The sequence below is a fragment of the Manihot esculenta genome, chromosome 10, assembly GCF_001659605.2.
Source record: "Manihot esculenta cultivar AM560-2 chromosome 10, M.esculenta_v8, whole genome shotgun sequence".
NCBI classification, from domain to species: Eukaryota; Viridiplantae; Streptophyta; class Magnoliopsida; order Malpighiales; family Euphorbiaceae; genus Manihot; species Manihot esculenta.
In genome coordinates this window covers 11,186,551-11,192,610 of record NC_035170.2, presented here as the reverse complement: position 1 = coordinate 11,192,610, position 6,060 = coordinate 11,186,551, and positions in this window count along the sequence as shown.

The window sequence follows — 6,060 nt, the reverse complement described above, 5'->3', positions numbered from 1 at the left end:
TCACTTCATTCCTGTCAGGAGTGGCTACTCTGTGGACAAGTTGGCGCAGGTATATGTGGATGAGATCGTCAGGCTGCATGGGGTTCCTGTTTCGATAGTGTCAGATAGAGGGCCCCAGTTCACCTCCAGATTTTGGCGGAGTCTGCAGAACGCCATGGGTACCAGGTTGGATTTCAGTACTGCCTTCCACCCCCAGACGGACGAACAATCAGAAAGGACCATCCAGACCATAGAGGATATGCTCAGAATGTGTGTGCTGGACTTTGGCGGTTCTTGGAGGCAGCATCTACCTTTGGTGGAGTTTGCCTACAATAACAGCCATCATGCTAGCATCGGGATGGCTCCATATGAAGCTTTATATGGGAGGAAGTGCAGGTCACCTGTTTGCTGGGAGGAAGTTGGAGAAAAGGCCTTGGCAGGGCCTGAGCTTGTTGAGATCACCAGCAGGGTGGTACCCCTAATCAGAGAAAGAATCAAGACTGCTGCCAGCAGACAGAAGAGTTATGCAGACATCCACAGAAGACAGTTAGAGTTTCAGGAGGGGGATCAGGTATTGCTCAAGGTGTCCCCAATGAAAGGAGTGGTTCGCTTTGGGAAGAAAGGTAAACTAGCCCCACGATACATCGGACCCTTTGAAATCTTGCAAAAGATTGGGAATGTGTCGTACAAGCTGGATTTACCTGCTTCAATGGAAAGAATCCATCCGGTTTTCCATGTTTCAATGTTGAGGAAGTTTGTGTCAGATCCGAGCAAGGTTCTTAGTGAGCCTGATGTGGAGGTCCAAGAAGATCTCACCTATGTTGAACAGCCAGTACGGATCATAGACACCCAGATCAGAAAGTTAAGGAACAAGGAAATCCCGATGGTGAAAGTCCTGTGGAACCACCACAATTTGGAGGAATGCACTTTGTGTTTATGTGCTATGTATGTATGTTATGTTTTATGCCATGCTATGTGTGCTAGTTGAGGTACATTCGGGGACGAATGTTCTTAAGGGGGGGAGAATGTAATACCCGGCTAGACTCCGGTATCGGAATTCCTACCGTCCGGTGGAATCTCGGATGTCGGAAGCCTCTAGTAGGGTAGAATCATGTTTTCATAAAATGTTTTAAGGTATTTCATGGTTTTAAGTAAAATGGAAATGAGTTTTTGCATAAAAACAACCTTGGAGGAAAACTCAGGTTCGGCTGCCGAACCTCAAGTTCGGCCGCCGAACATGGCATGCATGCGGAGGCACATTCGGCCCCCGAACGTGGCCTGGCCAGCCACTATAAAAGGGTCCCTTAGCCGAAAACGGGCGAGCTTTTCCCCATTTTCGGCCAAGGTGAGCTTTCCGCCGCCCCTCACCGATCTTTGATGTTTTTCCTCTAGATCTTTCAAGTTTTTCATTTGTTTTAACTTCGTTTTGAAGATTTGAGCTTTTGAGCAAAGTTTTGGAGCTTTGAGGTTCAAGAACTCAAATCTCTCCCAACTCCAAGTTTGGTCGCCTCTACTCTCGATCCTCAAGAGGTAAGAGTCGATCTCTCGCTTATATTATGTTTTAAGTAAGTTTTATGAAGTTCATGGGGATAGAATGCATGTTTAGGTCATAGTTATGTTTATGGGTATAAATGTATGTTCTTGAACAATGTGGCTTGTAATGTGTGTTTGATGTGTTGTAGTTGGGGTTTAAGGTAGTTTGAGACCCCTAGGAGCTTGAATGCATGTTTTGGTTGAGCTAAATGCATGTTGGTTTGAGTTTGGAGGCATTTGTGCATGTTTGAACCGAGTTTCTGCCCTTTGGGAGAAACCAGGTTCGGCAGCCGAAGGGACTTTCGGCCGCCGAACCCTCTTGTGGAGGCAGCCTTCGGCTGCCGAAGCTTGCCCCCGAAAGGAGACTTTCGTCTCTGTCTGGGAGTTTCGGCCGCCGAAAGTGCCGCCGAACATGCATGAGTTTCGCCTCTGTCTGGGAGTTTCGGCCGCCGAAGGTGCCGCCGAACCTGCCTGACTTTCGGCTCTAGAGGGACTTTCGGCCGCCGAACCTGCCGCCGAAAGTGCCCTGTTCAGCCATTTCTTGCATGTTTTTCTATGATTGTGTCATGATGTTTTAGGGGATTTTTGGGGAGTAGTTTAGAGTTATGTTCTTGTTTGTTTGGTCCCTCATTTGAGTCCACCTGTGTAGGTTCGGACCCGAGGAACTGAGGACCCCAGCAGTGAGTCAGCTGCTCCAGTGTCTGGTCAGAGCTACCCAGAGGTGAGTGGAATAACTTATTATGTTTTTAAGCAAATAATGGACATTTCAGCATGTTTCACGCATTATGAATGCCATGTGATGAATTAGGTTGCTTGCATTAGAATTCACGAATATGTTGCATTGCATATTTTAATGTTGATGTGGATGAATGTTGGATGATCCATAGCCCTCGATCTACGATGTGACGATGTGATATGTACGGTACGGAATGTAAGACCAGTGGGACCCATTCTACGTTCGCTGGCACTATGTAAGGGAAAGACCAGGACCCATTCTACGTTCTGGCACAGTTGGACCATGTAGAGGGCTATTGGTGACAAGTTCATCCTTGATTGTGATTAGCTGTGATGTGATGCATTCCATGATCCATATGATTTAAATGTTTTTATCATTCTGCTCACTAGGCTCTAGTAGCTCACCCCTCTCCCAATTTCCCCAGGATTGCAGGTACAGGGTAGACCAGGAGGTTTACAAGAGTATTGAAGTTTCGTATTTGTAATAGATAGTGTGGACATGATAAATGTATTAATGTTATGTAAAAGTACAGTTTTAAGTATGTAATGACTTTGAGGATTAGAGGTTGTGCTTGACTATATGTTTAAGATATCCCTTTGAATACATGATCTTATATGTTTTATGATGAGTATGCAAACCAACTCAACTTATGATGTATCGCCCATTGGGGCATTGTTGAGATCCCACAGAGGGATTATGATTATGTTTATGTTATGTTCAGTGCATGCACAGGTTGAGTTTGGTTGATGTATATGGAAAGAAAAGTTTTAATTTTTATGCATGTTGTCGATCATGTATGGGATTATACAGGTTTACAGGTTTCATGTTAGGCTTGCTACGGGTCCCGGCGTCCTTATGCTGACCTGAATCCTAGCGCCGGTAGCGGTCCGATTTTCGGGTCGTTACAGTTTGAATGGTCATTTGGAGCGTGAAAAGACTGTTGTTGGTTTAGAGGAGAATTTTTATTGGCCACAATTGAAAAAGGATACAGGACGGATGGTACAGAGTTGCCTAATTTGTCAAACTCAGAAGGGTCATGCCCATAACATGAGCTTACATACTCCATTACCTATTCCAGAATACCATTGGAAAGACTTGGCTATGAATTTTTTTCTTGGTCTTTCACGTACTCAACGTGGATCGAATTCCATTTTTGTTGTCGTTGATAGGTTCTCCTAAATGGCACATTTCATTCCTTGCAAGAAAAATAATGATGCTTCTAATATTGCAAAACTGTTTTTTTAGGACGTTATTTGTTTACATGGTATTCCTAAGATCATTACTTCTGACAGAGATGTGAAGTCTCTAGCCCACTTTTGGTTGACTTTATGGAAGCGTTTTGGGATTGAACTTCAATATAGTAGTGCTGCTCATCCTCAAACTGATGGCCAAACGGAAGTGGTGAACTGCACTCTTGACAATCTTCTGCGTTGCATCTGCAGTAATAAGAAAACTGCTTGAGATCTTGCTCTTTTCCAAGTAGAATTTGTTTACAATAGTTCTATCCACAACTCTACAAAGCTGTCACCCTTTGCAGTTGTGTATAGAAGAATGCAAGTGTATACATTTGATATTATTTTCTTTCCTACAGGTTTTCATAACAATATTGCAGCAAACAACTTGGCAAATCAGCATGTGGACATTTTCAAACAGGTATAATAATGTCTTGTGGAAGCCAATCATAAGTATAAAGATGTAGCTGATAAACATAGGCAATTCAAGTCATTCAATGTTAGTGATCAAGTTATGGTGTATCTATGCAAGGAACGTGGTGGAGAACAAAAAGTTTGACCTAAAGAAGATTGGTCCATTTCGAATTATTCAGAAGATTAACGACAATACATATGTTCTTGACCTCCCAGGTTATAATTTTCAAGACGTTTACGTGACAGATCTATTTCAGTACTACCCTATTGATGACAACTCGAGTTCGAGTTATTTAAGGGAATGATGCGAAACAATTAGCCTTAAATTTTATGACAGATTTGGACCGGACTTAACTTCTACTGTCGACGTCTATTGGAGGCTCACAATAGCTTTTCAAAAAGAGAATTTCGAGATGCACAACTTTTAAAAGTGTAACAAGATCCATAGGCCTATCATAACATTCGAGGCAAAAATTCCATCTTTATGGGATTAATTTTGTAATCTTATTATCTTTTTAGATTTTTTTTCATAATTTTTCATATTAGGAGTTTTTCTATTATAAATAGTCATTTTCTTGACTGTTTGAGACACTTTTTAATTTTTGAGAATTTAATAAGAAATTTCGGTTTTTACCCTTTTATTTTCTGAATTTCGTCTTAACAAAATGTTATTGGTTAAAACTCCTTATGGAATCTAAATAGTACTATTTCAAAGTTTTTAGTTATGTGTTATCTCATTTAAGTTAATATTCTTTTTCTTTTATTTTTGTTTTTCTTTTCTTATATACACCAATTATTTTTTTTCTTTATTCTTGAATAATTAATTGTGTGCTTATGGTTTCACACTAAAAGAATTACATAGCAATTAAGTTTGAGCTTTGTACTTATGGCATATTATTGTAATTATTGATTTTCATATAAAACTCATTTTATTTCTATACTTATTAATCGGCAATGGTAAGATTGAGAAAAAAACAGATTCATTTGTTCCCTTCTCTAATTTCCTTTATTATCAAGTTTATTCTATTATAATTCAGCATGGGTTTGATTTAATGTTATTCAATTAAAAACCATGCTGCAATCCTTTTTATAAGAGAGAAGGAAGCAGCAGTAGATTTAATATTGCATCGTCTAGTTCATCACAGAATGAACAATGGTACGAGGAGGGCACAATAGATGTATCTAATGATTTTGTGCCTGTCTACTATGAAAGCAACAAATGAGTAGACTTAAAGGAGAATATAACATGTCAGTGATGTTCAAATCCTAAGTCGTTTAAAGACCATTTTGATTATGTTTATAACATATAACCTTTATTTTGTCTGTAAACAATATATATGGATTATGCTTTATGTTTCATTTTACAAAATAACATTGTATTGTTGACTTGAACCTTATCAATTAATTATTGATTAAGTGATTTCAATCTGGAACGGTAATCTTGGATTCTTGACTCTTTGAAATTTGATATCTTCTCAAATAATTTTGTAATTTCAAATCTTAGCATCCACATTTTACGTAAATCAAACTATATTGGTGATAAAATGATGAATTGAGTTTGTCATTCAGAATATAGTAAAATGGTTATAAAAGTAATAGCAAAAAGTACTTTCAAAGTGAAAAATAAAACAATCGGAATCAAAATAGAATATATGAAAAATAAATTTTAAAAAATATAAAAAAATTGTTATTAATATTTAAAATAAATATATATATAAAACACAATAGCTGCAGCATAGCGCAGGTCTTCATCTAGTAATAATAATAACTGAAAAAAAAATTAATACATATTTTATGAATTGAACATCCAAGCCATAAAATCTTTATCATACTTGTTTCATTAGTCCATGTGTTAATGACATGTTAAATATGAATTAAAACATAATTTTCATTAGTCCCAGTAGGATCAAATGCTGCATGAGAGTGAGAGTATATTCCACTTTAAAAATGCCAATTCTTCCTCCATTTGTATTTGCTTTATTTTGTGCACTTGCAAAGATATATATACATTATTTTATGATTATTTAGAAGGCGTGATTATGGAATGGAATTCAACACACTCTCTTACGTTCAAAACTAACTCACTCAAAAGATAGCTCAATTGGGAGAAGTATCTAAATCTCTTATAAAAAGCATATTATCCTTATTCCAATCCGATATAGAATT